Genomic DNA, 24,186 nt, shown 5'->3' on the forward strand with positions numbered 1-24,186 from the left:
GGAGTTGTATTACTATGTAAACAGAAACCCATTATCTTGTGGTCACTGAAACCGCAGTCAAGTGGTTTAATCCCTTGTGCAAACATCCTTGTAGCGGTTTCTGTAAACAAAATCGATTGTCTCTGCAGGGAGGGAACTTCCCTTTGATTGACAGATTTGACTGCCATCTTTGATCCTCCCCTTTTCACAGACATACACGAGCTGCTTCCAAGTCCTTTGTCCTTGGCCATGCTTTCTGATGGCCATTTTTATCACTGGGCAATTTAAACCGTTCAAAACTCAAGAGCACATCCTTTAATAAAATGTACAATCTTAAAGTGTGCAATTTTCACAAAGTTCTTTGATTCCAGTGTCCAAGCGCTGCCCAGTCCATGAGCTTTTAACGCAGCCTTTTTCTGCGGTTCTGGGTATGTTTTAAAGCATTGTCCAACACAGAGACAATTTAAATCACACGAGTCTTCGTCCACGATGTGGATTAATATTTCCCGATCTTCGGGGGCTGAGGGGATTTTGCGAACCCCTACAACACACACACATACCACACACACACCCCACACACACCCCGTACATATACCCCACACACACCCCGTACATATACCCCACACACACACATCACACACACATCCCACACACACCCCACACACACCCCACACACACCCCCCACACACACCCCACACACAACCGACACACACCCCACACACACATACCACACACACACACACCCCACACACACACCCCGCACACACACCCCGCACACACACACACACTCCACACACACCCCACACACACACCCCACACACCCCCCACACACACACACACACACACACACCCCACACACACACACCCCACACACCCCCCCCACACACACACACACACACACCCCACACACACACACCCCACACACACACCCCACACACCCCCCCCACACACACACACACACACCCCACACACACACACCCCACACACACCCCACACACACACCCCACACACACACCCCACACACTCACCCCACACACACTCCCCACACAGACACTCCCCACACACACACTCCACACACACACCCCACACACACACCCCACACACACACCCCACACACACACACACCTCACACACACACCCCACACAAACCCGGAGAGCACCGAGGCGGCAGTACAAAAGCAGGAGAGAGGCGAGGCCCGACCAGATCGGACCAGGAGAGCACCGAGGCGGCAGTACAAAAGCAGGAGCGAGGCGAGGCCCGACCAGATCGGACCAGGAGAGCACCGAGGCGGCAGTCCAAAGCAGGAGAGCACCGAGGCCCGACCAGATCGGACCAGGAGAGCACCGAGGTGGCAGTACAAAAGCAGGAGAGCACCGAGGCCCGACCAGATCGGACCAGGAGAGCACCGAGGTGGCAGTACAAAAGCAGGAGAGCACCGAGGCCCGACCAGATCGGACCAGGAAAGCACCGAGGTGGCAGTACAAAAGCAGGAGAGAGGCAAGGCCCGACCAGATCGGACCAGGAGAGCACCGAGGCGGCACTACAAAAGCAGGAGAGAGACGAGGCCCGACCAGAAGAGCACCGAGGCGGCAGTCCCAAGCAGGAGAGCACCGAGACCCGACCAGATCGGACCAGGAGAGCACCGAGGTGGCAGTACAAAAGCAGGAGAGCACCGAGGCCCGACCAGATCGGACCAGGAGAGCACCGAGGTGGCAGTACAAAAGCAGGAGCGAGGCGAGGCCCGACCAGATCGGACCAGGAGAGCACCAAGGCGGCAGTACAAAAGCAGGAGAGAGGCGAGGCCCGACCAGATCGGACCAGGAGAGCACCGAGGCGGCAGTACAAAAGCAGGAGCGAGGCGAGGCCCGACCAGATCGGACCAGGAGAGCACCGAGGCGGCAGTACAAAAGCAGGAGCGAGGCGAGGCCTGACCAGATCGGACCAGGAGAGCACCGAGGCGGCAGTACAAAAGCAGGAGAGAGGCGAGGCCCGACCAACTCAGCAGCGGGGAGAGAGGTAAAAAGTAATCAGAGTGTGACGTCACCAGGGAGCAGGTAAGTGATTGGTTGGTGAGTATTTCTCTTTTTTAAACTTTAACTCTGTAGTTTATAGTTACTAGGGTCTTTTCTGGTGTAGCAGGGACTGTTGGTAGACTATACAAGCGCCTTAGAGATATCTTTAATTGGTGACAGTGAATTAATTTAAATTAATTAAAATGTAAGTCATGCCAGGAGAGCCCAACCCCGTGTTATGCTCCTCTTGCTCTATGTGGGAATTCAGGGACACTGCCGGTGCCCCTGATGACCACGTGTGCCGGAAATGCATCCAGCTGCGGCTACTAGCAGACCGCATTGAGGTGCTGGAGCTGCGGGTGGATGGGTTGTGGAGCATTCACGATGCTGAGAGGGTCGTGGATAACACGTTTAGTGAGTTGGTCACACCACAGGTAAGGGCTGCACAGGAAGAAAGGAAATGGGTGACCACCAGGTGGAGCAATAGAAGCAGGCAGGTAGTGCAGGAGACCCCTGTGACCATTCCCCTCTCAAACAGGTATACCGATTTGGATACTGTTGAGGGGGATGACTCACCAGGGGAAGGCAGCAGCAGCCAACTTCCTTGCACTGGGGGTGCTCCTGCTGCCCAGGAAGGGAGGAAAAAGAGTGGGAGAGCAATAGTGGTAGGGGATTCTATAGTAAGGGGAACAGATAGGCGTTTCTGTGGCCGTAGACGTGAATCCAGGATGGTTTGTTGCCTCCCTGGTGCCAGGGTCAAGGATGTCACTGAGCAGCTGCAGGGCATTCTGGAGGGGGAGGGTGAGCAGCCAGAGGTCGTGGTCCACATTGGTACCAACGACATAGGTAAAAAGAGGGATGAGGTTCTGCAGCAAGAATTTAGGGAGCTAGGTGGAAGATTAAAGAGCAGGACCTCAAAGGCTGTAATCTCTGGACTATGAGGCGGCACAGTGGCATAGTGGTTAGCACTGTTGCCTCACAGCACCAGAGACCCGGGTTCGAATCCAGCCTCGGGCGACTGTCTGTGTGGAGTTTGCACATTCTCCCCGTGTTTGCGTGGGTTTTCTCCGGGTGCTCCGGTTTCCTCCCACAGTCCAAAGATGTGCGGGTTAGGTTGATTGGCTATGATAAATTGACCCTTAGTGTTAGGGGGATTAAATACGTGGGGTTACAGGGATAGGGTGGGATATGTGTTGGTGTAGGGGTTACGGGGATCGGGTGGGATATGTGTCGGTGCAGGCGCGATGGGCCGAAATGGCCTCTATCTGCACTGTGGGGTTTCTGTGATTCTGTGATACTCCCGGTGCCACGTGCTAGTGAGTATAGGAATAGGAAGATAGAACAGATGAATGCGTGGCTAAAGGGATGGTGCAGGAGGGAGGGCTTTAGTTTCCTGGATCACTGGGTCTGCTTCTGGGAAAGGTGGGACTTGTACAAGTCGGACGGTTTACACCTGAACCAGAGGGGGACCAATATCCTTGCGGGAAGGTTTGCTAGCACTGCTGGGGGGGGGCTTAAACTAACTTGGCAGGGGGATGGGATACAGAGTGGAACTATAGGGGGTGATTTACAGCCAAATACGGAGGAAAAAACAAGTCAGCTGGGAAGGCAGAGCAAATATGTGAAGACAAAAGGGAATATGGCAAGGCTGGAAGGCATTTATTTTAATGCAAGGAGTCTTGCAAATAAGGTGGATGAACTGAAGTTGTTGTTGAACACATGGGAGTACGATATTGTTGCTAACACGGAGACATGGTTGAGGGAGGGTCAGGACTGGCAGCTCAAAATTCCGGGGTATAGAATCTTCAGGCGAGACAGAGGGGGGTGTAAAAGGGGAGGGGGTGTTGCAATATTAATTAAGGAATCAATTACTGCTGTAAGGAGGGATGATATATTAGCGGGTTCCTCTAATGAGGCCATATGGGTAGAACTTAAAAACAAAAAGGGGGCAAGCACTTTGCTGGGAGTGTACTATAGGCCCCCAAACAGTCAGGGGGAGATAGAGGAACAGATATGTAGGCAAATCTCAGAGAAGTGCGAAAATAATAGGGTAATAATAGTGGGGGATATCAACTTCCCCAATATTAGTTGGGATAGTCAGAGTGTGAAAGGCTTAGAGGGTGCAGAATTCTTAAAGTGCATCCAGGAGAGCTTTTTGAGCCAACATGTAGAAAGTCCTACAAGAGAGGGGGCGGTACTGGACCTAATTCTAGGGAATGTAGCCGGGCAAGTGGTGGAGGTGTCAGTAGGAGAGCATTTTGGCGACAGTGACCATAATTCGGTGAGATTTAAGGCGGTCATGGAAAAAGAAAAAGACGGCCCGGAAATAAGGGTTCTAAATTGGGGGAAGGCCGATTTTAATATGATAAGGCAGGATCTGGCCAAAGTGGACTGGGAGCAGCTACTTATAGAAAAATCCACATCAAAGCATTGGGAGACTTTGAGAAGGGAAATAGAGAGAGTACAACGCCAACATGTTCCTGTAAAGGTCAAGGGTGGGACCAACAAGCAAAGGGAACCTTGGATGACAAGGGATATACAAAAATGCATTAGGAAAAAAAGGGGGGCTTTTGGCAGTTACAAAAGACTAAAGACGGAGGAAGCCCTAGAGGAGTATAAAAAGTGCAGGGGCATACTTAAAAAAGAAATTAGCAGGGCGAGGAGGGGCCATGAAATAACACTGGCGAGCAAAATAAAGGAAAATCCTAAGATGTTTTATAAGTATATTAAGGGCAAGAGGATAACCAGGGAAAGGGTAGGGCCCATTAGGGACCAAAGTGGCAATCTGTGTGTAGAGCCAGATGATGTAGGCGGGGTTTTAAATGAATTTTTTGTATCTGTGTTCACTATGGAGAAAGACGATGTAGACATAGAAATCGGGCAAGGGGACTGTGACATACTTGAACATATTAGCATCGAGAGGGAGGAGGTACTAACGGTTTTAGCAGGCCAAAAAGTGGATAAATCCCCAGGCCCGGACGAGATGTATCCCAGGCTGTTGTGTGAGGCAAAGGAGGAGATTGCAGGGGCTCTGACACAAATTTTCAGAACCTCTCTGGCCGCAGGGGATGTACCAGAGGACTGGAGAACAGCTAACGCAGTACCATTATTCAAGAAGGGTAGCTGGGATAAACCAGGGAATTACATGCCAGTGAGCCTAACATCTGTGGTAGGGAAATTATTGGAAAAAATTCTGAGGGACAAAATTAGTCTCCACTTGGAGAGTCAAGGATTAATCGGGGATAGTCAGCATGGCTTTGTCAAGGGTAAATCATGTCTGACCAATCTGATTGAATTTTTCAAGGGGGTGACTAGGTGTGTGGATGAGGGAAATGGTGTGGATGTGGTTTACATGGATTTCAGTAAAGCTTTTGACAAAGTCCCGCATAGGAGACTGGTCAAGAAGGTAAGAGCCCATGGGACCCAGTGTGCCTTGGCGCATTGGATCCTAAACTGGCTGAGTGGCAGGAGGCAGAGGGTGATGGTCGAAGGTTGCTTTTGTGACTGGAAGCCTGTGTCCAGTGGGGTACCTCAGGGATCGGTGCTGGGTCCCTTGCTGTTTGTGATCTACATAAATGATTTGGATGAGAATGTAAAAGGTATGATCAGTAAGTTCGCAGATGACACAAAAATTGGTGGGGTGGTAAATTGCGAGGAGGAAAGCCTCAGACTACAGGACGATATAAACGGGTTGGTCAGATGGGCGGAAAAGTGGCAAATGGAATTTAACCCTGAAAAGTGCGAGGTGATGCAGTTTGGACGGACAAATAAGGCAAGGGATTACACAATGAGAGGTAGGACCCTAGGAAGTACAGAGGGTCAGAGGGACCTTGGTGTACATGTACATAGATCCCTGAAGGCAGCGGAACAGGTAGATAAGGTGGTTAAAAAGGCATATGGGATACTTGCCTTCATTAGCCGAGGCATTGAATATAAGAGCAGGGAGGTTATGATGGAGCTGTACAAAACGCTGGCGAGGCCACAACTGGAGTACTGTGTGCAGTTCTGGTCGCCTCACTATAGGAAGGATGTGATTGCTTTGGAGAGGGTGCAGAGAAGATTCACCAGGATGTTACCTGGGATGGAGCGCCTCAGCTATGAAGAAAGACTAAACAGGCTGGGGTTATTTTCCTTGGAGCAAAGAAGGCTGAGGGGGGACCTGATTGAGGTGTACAAAATGATGAGGGGCATAGATAGGGTAGATAAAGAGGAACTTTTCCCCTTAGTAGGGGGGTGATATAAAGAATAGATTTGCCTTTCTAATCTAGGCTTTATTAACTTTAAAAATCCAGTAGCACATCTTTCAACACCAGTCTCCAACCATGACTGGAGAGAACTGAATTTAAGATGGCCACCACAAATCACCTGACATCCACTACCAATGAGTTTACAACATATATCGCAAGGTAGAAACAAACAACCAATTACAATACTTCTTACTAACACAGAGAACAACCACCCCCATTCACCAATCACAATACTTCTTATTAAACATAGGAAATAATCACCACATTCACTCCTCCTTTTAAAACATGCTCCAACCTAAAACAACCTTTACAATTATAATTAATTTATTTACAACTAAAATACAAATATAATATTTCAACAATTTCAAAACATTACTATCAATTTAAAAGTCCATTTTCAATCGGTCGACCGGATATCTTGTTCGTGTCGACCTTCTTAACCTTGGTGAAATTCCTTGCCCTCCCACACCCGGAGACACCGAAGTATCTTCTGCAGGAAGGCTATCCATATCCCGATTATCAATGGTTTCCGGATTGGAAATCCCATCAGGAAGTAAACTAGGACGGTCATGAACATCCATCAAAGGCTGACTAATAGAAGTATAATTATCTGCAGTAGGATTGGAAATATTTGTTGTATCTATAACAACATCCACATTATCTGAATCATGACTATTATTAGTATCCTCAGAAGAGGGCTGGCCACCACAAGGAGCCAAATCTTTAATTGAAACAGTACTTTCTTTCCCATCTTGGAATCGAATATGAGCATATTGGGAATTTGCCTCCAACAGCTCCACCTCCTCCACTGAAGGATCATATTTTGACAATCTAACATGGCGTCGAAGCAGCACAGGTCCCTGCATAGTAAGCCATGAAGGTACCGAATATCCCGTAGTAGATCTCCGCGGGTAATTAAAGAGCCTTTTGTAGTCTATGTACCCGTCTACCTTTAAGGGAACTATTGAATGTAACCGTTCACCTTTAAGAGAGCTACTTTAGGTGTGGCACTATTTGTTTGGCTTCTGTATACTGTAATACCGATAGTGACCACACCAGTATAAGTGTTGTGGCAGGATTGCTGGGGCAGATTCGCCCGGACCTTCGAATAGTAAAGACCTGTTTTGTTTGTTACTTCTGAAGTCTGCGTATTTATTAACTGCACAACCCACAGACTTTACAGTGGCGACGAGTCCGATCGTACCCTGTGGCAAGATTACCAAAGCAAGAAGAGCGTCGAAGAGAGGCAACCGCCCTCGTCGTGCTGCTGGAAGAAAACACGAGGCTGCAGCAGGAGAAAGGTGGAAGACTTTAGCAACAAAAGCTTCCATTAGCAACAGGCACTGACTACCCTTCTACCACGGTGCGGAGTGAGCCGATCAGCAGGGAACAAGGCGGCCGAAGAGACTGTGAGTAGGGGAAGGTGTAGAAGTATCCGGAGGATAAGGGCAGAGCACTCAACCTCGGTCGAGGGGGAGCTGTGCCGGCCAAAAGTTGGGCCCAACGGCGTCGGGTGACAGCCGGACCGTGATCGGCGGGAAAAATCCGGGCAGCGACCGCAGCCACGAAGCGCTGAGCCTGCGAGTAGGCGCGGGAAGAGAAACCCAGCCGCAGCCGGGGAGGGAAACACCGGTCTGCGAGAGGGCTGGGGAGGCGAACGGGAACCGTGCGGGTGAGAGCCGGGTACGGAGAGAGAGACTGCGAGGAGCCAGTCCAGCGGCTGAGCTGTTCTCCACCAACGGGGTACTCAGAGCCGGCAAAACTGAACGTGCGGGAGTGGGTGAGAGACACAGCCGAAAACGGGGTGAGAGACTGCGCGAGAGCCAGTCCAGCGGCTGAACTGTTCTCCACCAACGGGGTACCCAGGGCCGGTAGCACCGAACGTGCGGGTGAGAGAGCAACAGAGCCGGGGACGGAGAGAGAGACTGCGCGAGAGCCAGTCCAGCGGCTGAACTGTCCTCCGTTAACGGGGTGTACCCAGCGCCGGTAGAGCCGTGCGGGCGGGAGGAAAAGACATAGCCGAGTAAGGGGAGCTGTGCGGAAGCCAGCCAGCGGCTGAACCTGTCCGCTGTGGGGGAAGCGTACCCCTTCCACCGGGAAGAAACGCGGGAAGCCGCCATTAGGCGGAGAAGGCGCCAGAAGCGGGAAACCGCCATTGAAGTGGGCGGGGCGAGAAAGGAAGAGCGGGAAACCGCCATTTTCGCGGGAAAACCGCCATCTTAGAAACAAACAAATAAATAAGAATACTTAAAGAAATACTGGTGCTGCTCCCAAGGGAAGAAAAATGCCTAAGCGAGGGAATATTAACGACTTTAATTCTGAAATAGAAGACTGGGCCACGTACGTGGAACGCATCGAGATCTATTGTGAAGCCAACAAAATAGAGGAAGACGACAAGGCGATAACATTGTTAAACTCGATGGGCGCAAAGACATACGGGCTCTTGAAGGATTTACTAGCACCAGCTAAACCGGCGGATCAGTCTTTCGAAGAGATTGTGGTTGTTCTGAAGGACCACTTGAACCCCACACCGTTGATGTTGGCTGAACGATTCAAATTCTATGCAAGAACGCAACGGAAAGACAAAAACAACGCAGAATACTTGGTCGAACTGCGTGGGCTCGCGAAATACTGCCAGTTCGGAGGGAATCTGACAGAGGCACTGCGAGAGAAGTTCGTAGGCGGATTGTCCAAGGAAGGGACGCAAAAGCGCCTACTAGAAGAGAACGACCTTACACTTGACAGGGCTGTCCTTATAGCCGCATCACACGAAGCCGCAGCGAAAGGAACGGCGGAAATGCAAATAAAGGCGGCGGCGCTCGGGGTGGACCAAATTACCTCGAGTACAACAAAATGCTATCGTTGTGGGAAGACAACACACGACCAGAATCAATGCTGGTTTAAGAACCAAGAATGTAGGAAATGTGGCAAACTGGGTCACATCACTAAGGTATGCCGGTCAGGGAAGAAGACCAACAACCAAAGGAAGCCATCACAAGAAAAGTACAACAAGGTATACAAGGGGGCTGAGAAGTGTTCAGATGAACAGAATCCAGACTCAGATCCAAACGGCCAGGAGCTGGGTAGTCTGAGTATCCACCATGTGAGTAAGGAAGCTGACCTACAAACTATCTGGGTCATGCTAAAAATAGCTGGAGTCCAAGTGAAAATGGAGTTGGACACTGGATCAGCTGTATCAGTCATAAATCGAGGGGATTACCACCGGCTATTCTCACACATACCCTTAAGAGATACCAAGTTCGTATTGCAGACATACACGGGGCATAAAGTATACCCCATGGGAAAAATAAGAGTCAAGGTGAGAGATAGGGGTAAAGAACACCCAAGAATGAACTTGTATGTACTACATGAGGGAGGACCACCACTTCTAGGATGGGAGTGGATCAAGAAAATAGACATGGAATGGCACTACCTACAAGCAATGACGAGTGAGGACTCGGTGCAGACAAGCAGCTCAGACTCTGAGCCGGAAGACGATAAGTCCAGCCCACGTATGAAAAACAAGGTTAACATGAACTCACTGACTAAGGTTGGAAAAACGATGGCGTGCATAAAGACAGAGAATTCTGAGTCTGTTCAAGTCACAGACATAGGCATTACGGAGGAACACCGAGCTCGAACTCAACGTTATTTCAAAGTACGACAACAATTCGAACAATTAAGTTACCGTCTCATACAGGAGATGAAAACAATGAAAAAGTTCTATGACACTGAATGGGAGAGTCTGGAAAGACAACAGAACCTGTTGGCTCAAGCAGAGAGCGACCATAGAGCCATCGTGACCAATTACCGATCACACCTCCCTTATGATGTTCAGGAGTTAGAATATTTGCATGATCTAGAGATACAGCATAAAGGCAAACCACGCTACACTGAGGATTTTGTTCTGCAATTGGAGATGGAGCTAGTGCAGGCAAGGTTAAGAGAAGCTGAATCGCAGTGTGCACTTAAAGAGATGCAGAAAAAAATCTTGGACATGGAAAAGAGAAACGCTTCTTTACCTGATGTGAATAATGTGGCCATGTTGCAAGAGGAGCTTATCACTCAGTTAAATGAAAATAAAGGGAAAATGACTGAGATAGACTGCAAGAATAAAGAAGATTTGATGGCAGTGAGACTTCAAGAGGCAGATAGCATAGCAGCCTTGGCTGAACTCCAACAGGAAATTGCGAAAGAAGCAAATGAAGAGGAATCTTCAGGAAGCCAGGATTTTATTCCAGTTCTTCTCTACGACTCCTTACAAGCAGAGTGTGAGAAGTGGAAAGAACAGTATGAACAGGCCCAGGCTACAATTCTGGAGGGGATTAACTCGGCAACCTCCGAAAAGCTAGTTTCAGTAGAAGCGTATGAACAACTAAAGGTTGAACATGAGCAAGAAGTCCAAAGGCTGCAGGAAATTCTTGATGAGCTCAAGGCCAAGACAGACTCATCGGTAGAAGTTCCATCCATAGATGAGAATTTAGCGGTGAAAGACATGGCAGAACATGAAAGACAAGATGTCCAAGAACTCATAAAAATACTGGAGGAAACCCAAGACAAATATGAGGCGGCAATGATCGAGGTTCAACGACTTGAAGAGCAGAGTCAACTGGGAATCCTTTCAGTGGAAGGGAAGGAAACTGTAAGAAACACAGAGACTGTAAGAATGGGCTCTGAACATGAGCTTGGGAGCATCAAGGCGCAACTTCTTCGAGCGCTTGAAACCAAAGTACAAGAGGAAAGGAAGGTGAAAGCATTGGAGGGAAAGGTGGATGAAATGGTGAAGACTCTGATCCACAGAGTCCCCGCGGAAGAGTTAACGGTCAGCCAACTCCTTCACATGCTGAGAGACAAGACTCCACAATGGGAACACGAGCTTCAATCTGCAAAGGGAAGTAATTCGGAGCTCCCAAAAGTTACAGAAATAACTGAGGTGGCAACACAGATTTTGTGTTACAGTTTACTCTATGAAGAGTTCGTTGAATCACGTCAATGTGAACAGAAGAATGTTGAAACAGCTGCTTCAGTAGAAGGATTAAATAGCCTGATACCGCAATCCCCGGTGGAAGAGAAGGTATTGAACTCACAAATGAGGTCAGTAGTGAAGGAATGGCAGACAACCCAGGAAGAGCGGGATGAATATGAATGCATGAAGAAGTCTTTTCAAGAAAGATGTCTAGGGAAGGAACCACCGTCAGCTAACGTCCAGACGGGTGAGGAGGAAGAAGAAGGCTCTCTCGCTGGCCTAACTCAGGACGAACCCGAATATTACCATGACCTGTTGAGTGACACTGAATATTACGAGGATGTGGTCTGCCCAGCTTGTGATGAAAACTCCCAAAGTGCTGAAATCCGGAGGAAGCACTTAAGGTCTAAGGAACATAGAGAGTTGGTGGCGCTACAGCTGGCAGCCGAGAAAGGAGCTCCGAGAGTTTCAAAAAGGCAGAAAAGAAAAAGAAGAAGCAGAAGATAATAACTGTCTAAAATATTAGCACTTCTACCATCTCAGGCGGAACACTATGAAAGGAGCTAAATTAGTTGAAAAACTGGAAAATGTCAAGACAGCCAGTTGGTTGTAAAAGTCCGCACTGCTGGTTCAACAGGACGAAAGTTCAAGCTGTTACGTCAAGAAAAAGGCTATGGAGGAGTCACGCTAGCCAGGTGAACCGGCTACACCAAAGAAATGTTGTTCGGAACGAGTCAAGATCAGAGACTGAATCTATGAACTGTTTCCGCAGAGACTGAACCTGTGAACTGTTCCCACCGAGATTATATCTGTAAATTGTTTTATATGACATTGACTCCACCGAGATTATATCTGTAATTTGTTTATAGGAAGTTGAAGATATGTATGTTTAACGGAGACTCTGTAAGTAATAAGCTAAAAAGGGAGGATTGTAGTGTATGTACCCGTCTACCTTTAAGGGAACTATTGAATGTAACCGTTCACCTTTAAGAGAACTACTTTAGGTGTGGCACTATTTATTTGGCTTCTGTATACTGTAATACCGATAGTGACCACACCAGTATATAAGTGTTGTGGCAGGATTGCTGGGGCAGATTCGCCCGGACCTTCGAATAGTAAAGACCTGTTTTGTTTGTTACTTCTGAAGTCTGTGTATTTATTAACTGCACAACCCACAGACTTTACACCTTTCATGGGGGGTCACATTAGTAGCCGTTGAAAGCAATGATCTAATGGAATGCAGGGCATCAGGCAGTACCATTTCCCACTGTGTATTCTTAAGGTTCCGGGATGTCAAAGCCAACATAACTGCCTTCCAGATCACCCCATTGTATCATTCGCACTGTCCATTACCCTGGGGGTTATACGGGGTAGTTCTACTAGTAGAAATTCCCCGACTCTGGAGGTATTCCTTCAACTGGGAAGACATAAAAGAACTTCCCTGATCCGAATGGATACACGCAGGCATCCCAAAGATGACAAAAAGTTGAGTCAGACATTTGATAACTGTAGCAGCTGATACATCTGCGCAAGGAAAAGCAAAAGGAAACCTTGAAAACTCATCCACAACAGTAAATATGTATCGATTTTAAGTCGTTGAAGGAAGAGGCCCCTTAAAATCAATGCTCAAACGTTCAAAAGGAGAAGTAGCCTTTATAAGATGAGCTCGTTGAGGCTTAAAGAAATTTGGTTTACACCGAGCACAGATAGAACGTCATGAAGTCATCCGCTTGACGTCTTCAACTGAAAAGGGCAAATTCTTACTGCGTACGAAGTGTATCATCCTCGTAACCCCAGGATGACATAAGGCATTGTGAAGATTAATAAGCGTATCTCCGTGAATCACAGAACAATAAGCCCTCGACAGTGCATCAGCAGCAACATTATCCTTCCCCGGACGATAAACTATATCAAAATGGTAACATGCCAACTCAATCCTCCACCTCATTATTTTATCACTTTTGATCTTTCCAAAATGTTTAACATCAAACATAAAGGACACAGATTTTTGATCGGTTACCAACGTGAAATGTCGCCCCGATAAATAATGTCTCCATTTACGCAGTGCTTCTACTATTGCATATGCCTCTTTTTCTATTGAAGAATGTCTTTTTTTACTATTGTTCAAGGTACGTGAGAAAAAGGCCACAGGTCTTCCATTCTGGTTCAGAGTAGCCCCAATTGCAAAATCAGAAGCATCCGTCTCAATCACAAAGGGAACCTGCTCATCAATAGAATGCACAACTGCTCCTAAGATATCCTTTTTAAAATTATCAAAATATGTCCTGGCCTCCCATGATAGAGGATATGTCGTAACCCAAATAAGGGGCCGGATCTTCTGCGAAAAGTTTGCAATCCAATTAGAATAGTAAGAAAACAGTCCAACAACTCGTTGCAAAGCCTTAGAATTAGTAGGATAAGGTAAACCGATCAATGGTCACAAACGTTCTGGATCTGGTTTAATCTTATTTCCCGAGATAATATACCCCAGTAGATTTACCTCAGTAGTCGAAAAGATACACTTCTCTTTATTAAAAGTTAAACCAACTTTTTCCGCAGCTTGAAGGAATCTTTCTAAATTAGAATCATGCTCCACCCTTGATTTACCACACACCGTGATATCATCTAAATATGAAAAGGTGTCAGAGAGAGAGTTATCACTTATAAAAGCATCCATTGCCCGCTGAAAACAAGCAACACCATTAGTAACACCAAATGGTGTTCGGCAAAAATGATACAGCTTTCCACCAGCCTCAAAGGCTGTATATGGTTGATCCCTCTTAACAATAGGAATCTGATGATAAGCACTCTTTAAATCAATAGTGCTAAAAAACTTATACTGAGATACTTTGTTGATAAGCTCATCAATCTTGGCAAAGGGTACGCATCTAATTGAGTATACCTATTAATAGTTTGAGAGTAGTCTATCACCATTCGTTTCTTATGTCTCTCGTTAGTGGTGACAACTACCTGAGCCCGCCAAGGCGAACAACTAGGTTCAATGATTCCTTCGAATAAAAGACGTTGGACTTCAGAATTAATAAATTCCCTATCCTGACTGCTATACCTTCTTGACTTGGTAGCAATTGGCTTACAATCCGGCATCAAATTGGAAAAAAGTGATAATGGAGAAATGGATAAAGAAGTTAATCCACAAATGGATAAGGGTGGCTTAGTCCCTCCAAACGAAAGACTGAGAGACTCGTGTAATTTAAGCACATCATGACCAATCAAAATATCCGCACAAAGATTAGGCAAAACAGATAGGCGTATATCAGTATACGTATTACCTAGAAGAATCATTTTCACAAGGCAACAACCAGCTACTTGTGAAGTAAGGGTCGTCTGAGCCATACACACCTGATAAGTAACAGGCAAGATTTTCAAACACTTTTCCTTCGCAAACTGAAGACTTATAAAACTCTCGGTACTGCCCGTATCTATGAGAGCCTTCACTTCTAACCCATTAACTTGGGCCATAACTATAGCTTTGTTTAGGCCATGAGCAAATGCAGCAGAAATTGATGCAATAAACGCCCTCTCTACAGGTTGAATAGTCGCAGAAGAGGAGGTAATTGAACCTAATGATTTACAAACACGTGCATAATGACCTCTCTTTCCACATTTACTACACACAGCCTCCCAGGCAGGACACTTCAAACGAGGATGCCGGACGTTCTCACAAAAATAACACTTCTGAATCCTAGAGGCAACAGCCGCCGAAGTAGAAACTGTTTCAGAATCTAGTAAACCACTCCCATTAAGTCCACCTAATTCTTTTTCGTCCGGAACTGCCGAAACCACAGTCGCAGGTCGATTAGAAAGAGCATAAGAATCCAAACTTCTCTGAGCCATATCCAATGTAGAAGCTTGCTCAAAAGCACCCTTGAGATCCGGGCCTAGAAATTGAGTTTGCGCTGCACCAGGGCTTTAGCGCCGGAAGTTAGCGCCGGCACTAAGTCCCTTTGCGCGCGCCAAAAATTCAGTAGCGCCGCGCCCAAACGGCTGCCGGCGCTACTGAAGTGTTTTAGCGCCTGAAAACTGGCGCAACGTGCCGCATTGCAGCGCTATTCCGGTGCTGCAGCGCCCGCTGCGGTGCGGCAGGCTCGGGAAGTGCAGGCCTCCTCCTTCCGTTAAGGAGGAGCTGCCTGCACCCGGCCGCGGCCCGCGCAAATCTCTGCAAAAATGAGCCCGGCACCTCGGACAAGTGCCGGGCTTGCATCTGTTCCGGGGGGGGGGGGAGAAGTCCGGGGAGGGAGCTGCGGGCAGGCGGCCGGCGGGAAAGCGGCCGGCCGCCGCGCCTCCTTAAAGCGCCGGCGCAGACTCCGGCAACACTCGTTTGCCGGAGTCTTAGTTGCGGCTGCCACTGGCGAGGCGGCCGTAACTGAATTTCGGCTTGGGGCCGGGTTACCACGGCAACCGGGACGCTGCGCACACCGATGACGTCATCGGTGCCGGCGCAGCGCTACCGGTCTACCGCCGCGGAAGGGCCCCAGGCAATTTAGGAACCGGCGCCAATTGCAGCGCTAGGCCCTCTAGCGCCGCAAAATCGGTGCTAAGGGCACTGAATTTCTAGGCCCCAAAGTCTTATTTTCTAACAACCGCTGACGAATTGATCTAGACAGTAGTCCATTGATAAAAGCATCCCGTACCGATTCTTCCTTATATTCTTCGGCCGTCACGGCTTTATAATTACAGTTAGCACTAAGGTGCCGAAGTGCTTGTAAATAAGTATCCAAAGATTCTCCCACCTGCTGCCTACGGGCAGATAGAAGATAACATGCAAATACCTCATTCTTTGGTTTAACAAAAATCTTCTCCAATGTAGAAATAGCCAATTCGTAAGTTTTACAGTCCAAAATATACTTATACACATCCGGAGCAATGTAGTTGATCAGCATGTTCAGCTTATTCAGAGACTCTTGTTCCAACACACCCAAAAAGTTTGTAAATGTACAGTACCAATGTTTCCATTTATCATCCACTCCTGCAGAATTAGGGTCAGCATTGAATCATTCTGGTTGAAGATATCGCTCCATTCTGATAAAAAGTTAATAAATTGAAATAAAGAATAGATTTGCCTTTCTAATCTAGGCTTTATTAACTTTAAAAATCCAGTAGCACATCTTTCAACACGAGTCTCCAACCATGACTGGAGAGAACTGAATTTAAGATGGCCACCACAAATCACCTGACATCCACTACCAATGAGTTTACAACATATATCTCAAGGTAGAAACAAACAACCAATTACAATACTTCTTACTAACACAGAGAACAACCACCCCAGTCACCAATCACAATACTTCTTATTAAACATAGGAAATAATCACCACAGGGGGTCAATAACAAGGGGGCATAGATTCAAGGTAAGGGGCAGGAGGTTTAGAGGGGATTTGAGGAGGAACTTTTACACCCAGAGGGTGGTTGGAATCTGGAACTCACTGCCTGAAAGGGTGGTAGAGGCAGGAACCCTCATAACATTCAAGAAGCATTTGGATGAGCACTTGAAATGCCATTGCATACAAGGCTATGGACCAAATGCTTGAAAATGGGATTAGACTGGACAGGGATTGATGGACGGCGCAGACACGATGGGCCGAAGGGCCTCTTTCTGTGCTGTATAACTCTATGACTCTATGACTCTATGACACATACCACACACACACCCCACACACAACCCACACACACACCTCCCACACACACCCCAGACACACCATACACACCCCACACACACTCCCCCCACACACACACACCACAAACACCTCACACACACACACCACACACACCCCACACACACACAACCCACACACACACACCACACACTCACCCCACACACACACACACCACACACACCTCACATACACCCCACACAAACACGCCACACATACCCCACACACACCCCCCCACAAATCCAAAACACACTCCCCACACCCCACACACACACAGACCCACCACACACACACACCGTCACACACACCCCACACACACACCCCACACACACACACACCCCACACACACCCCACACACACACCCCACACACACACCCCAAACACACACCCCACACACACACACACACACAGTCACACACACACACCCACACACACACACACACACACAGTCACACACACCCCACACACCCCCCACACACACCCCACACACACCCCACACACACACCCCACACACACCCCACACACACACACCCCACACAAGCACGCCACACATACCCCACACACACCACCCACACAAATCCAACACACACCCTACACACCCCACACACACCCCACACACAAGCACCACACACACAAAGCCCACACACAGACCCCACACACACACACCCCACACACACCCCACAAACACACACCACACACGCCGCACACACACACCCGACGCACCCCCCACACACACCCCACACACATGCACTCCACACACACACACCACACACACACACCCCACACACACACCTCCCACACACACACCACACACACACACACACCCCACACACACACCTCCCACACACACACCACACACACACACACACCCCACACACACACCTCCCACACACACACCCCACACACATCCCACACCTACCCCACAGAGACAACACACACCCACACACAACTCACACACAACATACACACACATCACTCACACACTACCCACACACACCCACACACAACCCACACACGCACACCCCACACACACCCCACACACACACCCCACTCACATCCCACACATACCCCACAGAGACAACACACACACACACGCACCCCACACACAACTCACACACAACATACACACTCCCCACACACATGTCCCCACACACACCACACACACCACACACACACCCCACACACACACACCCCACACAAACACCCCACACACTTCACACATACACACCACACGCACAACCCACATACACACACCCCACACACACAACCCACACACACACCCACACACAACCCACACATGCCCACCCCACACACACCCCACACACACACATCCCACACACACACACACCACACACACACACACCCCACACTCACACACCCCAACCACACACCTCCCACACACACCCCTCACACACAACCCAATCACACAACCACACACAACCTACACACGCACACACCACACCCCACAAACACCCCCCACACACACCCCACACACACCCCATACACACACCCCAAACACACACACACCGCACACACATCCCACGCAAGCCCACACACACCATACACACACACCACCCTCACACACGCCACGCACACACCCCACACACACCCCAACACACACCTCACACACACCTCTCCCACGCACACCCCACACACACCCCACACACACACACTCCACAAACACGCACCCCACACACACAACCCACACACCCCACACACACCTCACACACACCTCTCCCACGCACACCCCACACACACCCCACACACACACACTCCACAAACACGCACCCCACACACACAACCCACACACCCCACACACACCTCCCACACACACCCCACACACACACACCACATACACAGCCCACACACACCCCACACAAACAACACACACACACAAACCCCACACACACCATACACACACACCCCACAAACACAGCACACACACCACACACACACCCCACACACACCCCACACACATACACACACCGCACACACACACCACACACACCCCACACACACACCCCACACATACCCTACACACACACCCCACACACATCCCACAAACACAACCCACACACCTCCGACACACATACCACACACACACACCACACACCCCACACACATCCAACACACATCCACCCACCCCCCACACACACACACCACACACACCTCACAAACTTCCCCCACACCCCATACACATCCCCACACACAGCCCCCACACACCCCACACACACAGACCACACACACCCCACACACGCACACCCCAAGCACACACACCCCACACCCCCCACACACACACCCCACACACACACCCCACACACACACCCCACAAACACACACCAGACACACCCCACACACACATGCCACACACACCCCAAACCCACACCCCACACACACAGCCACACATCCCACACACACACCCCAGAAACACCTCCCACACACCTCCCACATGCACCTCGCATACACACACCACACTCACACCCCACATACACACCCCTCACACACCCCACACACACTTCCACACACACTTCCACACACTCACCCCACACACAACTCACACAAATACCCCACACACACACCACACTCAAACACCACACACACACCAAACACGGGGGGGTTTAAACTAACTTGGCAGGGGGATGGGATACAGAGTGGAGCTATAATAGGGGGTGATGTACAGCCAAATATAGAGGAAAAAATAAGTCAGACTGGAAGGCAGAGCAAATATGTAACGGCACAAGGGAGTAGGGCAAGGCTAAATGGCATTTATTTTAATGCAAGGAGTCTTACGAATAAGGTGGATGAACTGAAGTTGTTGATGAACACATGGGAGTATGATATTGTTGCTATCACGGAGACATGGTTGAGGGAGGGGCAAGACTGGCAGCTCAATATTCCGGGGTATAGAATCTTCAGGTGAGACAGAGCAGGGGTAAAAGAGGAGGGGGTGTCGCAATAAGAGGGGAGAACACACTGGATCAAGTCTACACGAGCATTGTAGACACTTATAAGGCCATTCCCTGCCCCCACCTTGGGAAGTCTGGCCACCTCTCCCTGTTTCTAGCTCCGGCATACAAACCGCTCATCAAAAGAGGGAGAACATCAGTGAGAGCAGTGAAAGTATGGCCAGAGGGGGCAGTATCGGAGCTTCAGGATTGCTTCGAAAGCACTGATTGGGGCATGTTTGCCCATAATGACATCGAGGAATACGCATCCACAGTGCTATTCTACATTAACAGCTGCGTCGAGGTCGTCACGACCCATAAAAATATCAGGACATACCCCAACCAGAAACCTTGGATGAACGGAGAGGTCCGCTCACTGTTGAAAGCACGCGACGCAGCATTTAAATCTGGCGACGCGGCGGCTTACAGTGCAGCTAGGACCAACCTAAAAAAGGGTATCAGGACTGCCAAAAGGAAACAGACACTGCGGATAGAGGATCATTTCCACAACAACTCGGACCCCCGGCGCATGTGGCAAGGCATCCAGTCCATCACTGACTACAAGGGCAAAAACGCCAGCCCCCCGGTTAGCGATGCCTCCCTTCCGGAGGTGCTTAACAACTTCTACGCTCGCTTTGACAGGGACAACGGGGAGCCGGCTACCAAAGCCTTGCCACCCTCAGAAGACCAGGTGCTCACTCTGTCGACCTCCGACGTAAGGGGTGTTCTACGCGGAGTGAACACACGAAAGGCTGCTGGACCGGATAGCATCCCTGGACGGGTACTCAAGGAATGTGCTGATCAGCTGGCTGATGTCTTCACCACCATCTTCAATCTGTCATTGGCCCAGGCAGTAGTCCCTACATGCTTCAAGACCGCTACCATTATTCCTGTGCCAAAACAAACGGCTGTGATGTGCCTGAACGACTATCGACCTGTCGCACTCACACCCATCATAATGAAGTGTTTCGAGAGACTGGTCCTGGCTCACATCAAAGCCAGTGTTCCCGCCTCTCTTGACCAACACCAGTTTGCCTATTTTGCAAACAGATCAACGGAGGATGCAATCACAACTGCTCTACACTCGGCACTGAATCACTTAGATGGTAAGGAGACCTACATCAGAGTGCTGTTCATAGACTACAGCTCAGCATTCAACACTATCATCCCCAACAAGCTGGCCACCAAACTCCAAACTCTTGGCCTGAACACTTCCCTCTGCAACTGGAACCTGGACTTCCTAACAAACAGACCCCAGTCTGTCAAATTAGGTAACCACACCTCCCCTCCCCCTGACCCTGAACACGGGGGCCCCACAAGGATGTGTGCTGAGCCCCCTCCTCTACTCCCTCTTCACCCACGACTGTGTGGCTGTTCATGGTTCCAACACCATCATCAAGTTTGCGGATGATACCACGGTAGTAGGCCAGATCACCAACAACGATGAGTCAGCCTACAGGGAGGAGGTCCAGCATCTCATGAAGTGGTGCGCCGATAGCAACCTGGCCCTTAACATCAAGAAAACCAAAGAAATCATTGTGTACTTCAGGAAGTCTAAAGGCGGAAGTCACACCCCCATCCACATCAATGGGGCTGTGGTGGAAAGGGTGGACAGCTTTAAGTTCCTCGGAGTCCACATCACGGAGGACCTCTCCTGGTCCCTCAATACCTCCTCTCTGGTGAAGGCGGCCCAGCAGCGCCTATATTTCCTAAGGAGGCTGAAGGGATGTAACCTGTCACCCCAGATCCTCTCTAACTTTTACCGCTGCACAATAGAGAGCATCCTGACAAACTGTACCACAGTATGGTATGGCAGCTGTAGCTACTACGACCGGAAAGCCCTGCAGCGGGTAGTCAAAACTGCCCAACGCATTACCGGCACCTGGCTACCGACCATAGAGCACATATACCAGAAACGCTGTTTACGGAAGGCACGGACCATCATCAAAGACCCTACCCACCCCAGCCACAGTCTGTTCGCCCTCCTGCCATCTGGGAGATGCTACAGATGCATTCGCACCCGTACGACCAGATTTAGGAACAGCTTCTTTCCCAGGGCTGTCATCCTACTGAACTCTACAAATAAACTCTAAAGCCTGCACATCTGCCAATGCACTTTATTATGGTTATGTTTATGTTAATTTACTACAAGCCAAATGTATGTTGAATGTTTAAATGTCTTAATCTAAATGTACACTCTCGGGAGCTGCAAGCCTACATTTCGTTGTACTGCACTTGTGCACTAACAAAGACAATAAAAGTTGATTTGATTTGATTTGATATTAATTAAGGAGACAATTACTGCTGTAAGGAGGGATGATATATTAACAGGTTCCTCTAATGAGGCCATATGGGTTGAACTTAAAAACAAAAAGGGGGCTAGCACTTTGCTGGGAGTGTACTATAGGCCCCCAAACAGCCAGGGGGAGATAGAGGAACAGATATGTAGGCAAATCTCAGAGAAGTGCAAAAATAATAGGGTAATAATAGTGGGGGATTTCAACTTCCCCAATATTAACTGGGATAGTCAGAGTGTGAAAGGCTTAGAGGGTGCAGAATTCTTAAAGTGCATCCAGGAGAGCTTTTTGAGCCAGCATGTAGAAAGTCCTACAAGAGAGGGGGCGGTACTGGACCTAATTCTAGGGAATGTGGCCGGGTAAGTGGTAGAAGTGTTAATAGGTGAGCACTTTGGTGACAGTGACCAAAATTCAGTGAGAATTAAGGTAGTCATGGAAAAGGACAAGGATGGACTGGAAATAAAGGTTCTAAATTGGGGGAAGGCCGATTTTAATATGATCTGGCCAATGTGGACTGGGATCAGATACTTGAAGGAAAATCCACATCGGAGCAATGGGAGTCTTTCAGAAAGGAAATTGAGAGAGTACAATGGCAACATGTTCCCGTAAAGGTCAAGGGTGGGACCAACAAGCCCAGGGAACCTTGGATGTCAAGGGATATACGAGAATGGATTAGGAAAAAAAGGGGGGCTTTTGGCAGATACAAAGGACTAAAGACAGAGGAAGCCCTAGAGGAGTATAAAAAGTGCAGGGGGATACTTAAAAAAGAAATTAGGAGAGCGAGGAGGGGCCATGAAATAACACTGGCGAGCAAAATAAAGGAAAATCCTAAGGTGTTTTATAAGTATATTTAGGGCAAGAGGATAACTAGGGAAAGAGTGGGGCCCATTAGGGACCAAAGTGGCAATCTGTGTGTAGAGCCAGAGGATGTCGGTGGGGTTTTAAATGAATTTTTTGCATCTATGTTCACTATGGAGAAGGACGATGTGGACATAGAAATCGGGCAGGGGGACTGTGATATACTTGAACACATTAGCATCGAGAGGGAGGAGGTATTGGCGGTTTTCGCAGGCTTAAAAGTGGATAAATCCCCAGGCCCGGACGAGATATATCCCAGGCTACTATGTGAGGCAAAGGAGGAGATTGCAGGGGCTCTGACACTAATTTTTAGATCCTCTCTGGCCACAGGGGATGTGCCAGAGGACTGGAGAACAGCTAACGTAGTACCATTATTCAGGAAGGGTAGTAGGGATAAACCAAGGAATTACAGGCCAGTGAGCCTAACATCAGTGGTAGGGAAATTATTGGAAAAAATTCTGAGGGACAAAATTAGTCTCCACTTGGAGAGGCAGGGATTAATTAGGGATAGCCAGCATGGCTTTGTCAAGGGAAGATCATGTCTGACCAATTTGATTGAATTTTTTGAGGGGGTGACTAGGTGTGTGGATGAGGGTAGTGCAGTTGATGTGGTTTACATGGATTTCAGTAAGGCTTTTGATAAAGTCCCGCATAGGAGACTGGTCAGGAAGGTAAGAGCCCATGGAATCCCTGGTGCCTTGGCACATTGGATCCAAAACTGGCTTAGTGGCAGAAGGCAGAGGGTGATGGTGGAAGGTTTTTTTTGTGACTGGAAGCCTGTGTCCAGTGGGGTACCGCAGGGATCGGTGCTGGGTCCCTTGCTGTTTGTGGTCCACATTAATGATTTGGATGTGAATGTAAAAGGTATGATCAGTAAGTCCGTAGATGACACGAAAATTGGTGGGGTGGTAAATAGCGAGGCGGGAAGCCTCAGGCTACAGGACGATATAGATGGGTTGGTCAGATGAGCGGAACAGTGGCAAATGGAATTTAACCCTGAAAAGTGTGAGGTAATGCATTTTGGACGGACTATCAACGCAAGGGAATACACAATGAATGGTAAGACCCTAGGAAAGACAGAGGATCAGAGGGACCTTGGTGTGCATGTACATAGATCCCTGAAGGCAGCAGAACAGGTGGTTAAAAAGGCATATGGGATACTTGCCTTCATTAGCCGAGGCATTGAATATAAGAGCAGGGAGGTTATGA

Source organism: Somniosus microcephalus, chromosome 11, assembly GCF_052327205.1.
Source record: "Somniosus microcephalus isolate GS21.2 chromosome 11, FLI_Smic_1.0, whole genome shotgun sequence".
In the NCBI taxonomy this organism is placed as follows: domain Eukaryota; kingdom Metazoa; phylum Chordata; class Chondrichthyes; order Squaliformes; family Somniosidae; genus Somniosus; species Somniosus microcephalus.